The 1,261-nt window shown below is 26.3% G+C and overlaps 1 non-coding gene across 1 annotated transcript; it reads right to left on the bottom strand.

The window, feature by feature from the left end:
* Positions 1-775: 775 nt before the first annotated feature.
* TRNAY-GUA lies at positions 776-862 on the bottom strand. Its single transcript is given in 2 exon segments — positions 776-811; positions 826-862. It is a non-coding gene; the product is annotated as a tRNA-Tyr (tRNA).
* Positions 863-1,261: the final 399 nt, after the last annotated feature.

The raw sequence follows: 1,261 nt of genomic DNA, 5'->3' as shown, positions 1-1,261 counted from the left end.
ACCAAGATTTTACAAATTTGAAACAAAAACGGTCATCCATTCAATCCAATTGGGGTGCCTCATACCTGACATGTCTCTTGGGAGGAGAAACATGTAGAGACATTTCTTTCCTCCCCATATAGATAAAAGTAAATAAATGGGAATTAATTCTAACTCCCACGTGATGAAAAAAAGTAAAAGGTCTCGAGATGTTTCATAAGATCTCAAATTCAATTTATTTTTATGGGAAAATGCAAGTAAAATAGGGTTTAATTGAATGAGAGTGGTACAGGAATTTTAGGTAAAATATGAAATGGTTTGTATACATTGAATTTGTTTTCTTTTTAGTCATTTTTTTAATGGGAAACATTATTCAATTGTCAATAATAAACAAAATTTTAAGATATATAAAAACATTTTTGAAAAAACTTGTATGGATTACAAAAGAATTATAATATACATGATTATAAAATGACTCTAATACTACTATTTATTATCAATTGAATGAAATAAATCTATATAATTGGGTAAGAAATGAAATAATTTATAAGGTGACATATAAAAATTTATGAGATTGATGAATTATTCATCTAGTTAGCATGATTTTTTTCACTAATATTACGTTATTCACTCAAATTTAAATAAGAAATGTTACTTGTTAATACTTTTTATTCAAATTGGTTACACTAATTCATTTTTAACTAAATTTTTTCAAAATGTTTTACTTGTAATTCACCTAAGAAACATACAAAATTAAACAAGTTATTTTGGACATTTAAAAAAACTGAAAAAATTATCCGACCTACCGGATTCGAACCAGTGACCTAAGGATTAACTGTGTTCACACTACAGTCCTCCGCTCTACCAACTGAGCTAAGGTCGGAGATGTCAATTTATAATAAATATATATTTATAGTATATTTCAATTAAAATAATAACATTTTACAAATTATCTCATAGAAATTCAAGTTACGGCAAACAATTTTCTTGTATTTAAAACTAGGACATTAATAAATTAATCAATAAATCAAACTTCCCAAAAAAAAAAAAAAAATAATTAATCGAATTGGCACACACCATCAACAAAGCCGAAAAGTTCTAAATATGTAAATTGACCCCTAAAGTCTACATCAAATAAAAGTGGCTTCCAAATTTCAAAGGGTTCAAAAATACAATTCAACAGTAATTTTAATTTATAAGAGATAGCCCTTGAACACAAAGTATATTTCAACTTAGTCTAGCCAAGATATAGATCCAGATATGCCTAGACAAATTTTGTTAA

Source organism: Impatiens glandulifera, chromosome 3, assembly GCF_907164915.1.
Source record: "Impatiens glandulifera chromosome 3, dImpGla2.1, whole genome shotgun sequence".
Taxonomy (NCBI): domain Eukaryota; kingdom Viridiplantae; phylum Streptophyta; class Magnoliopsida; order Ericales; family Balsaminaceae; genus Impatiens; species Impatiens glandulifera.
The sequence above is the reverse complement of the archived record's forward strand: the minus strand, read 5'-3'. Positions and strand labels throughout refer to the sequence as shown.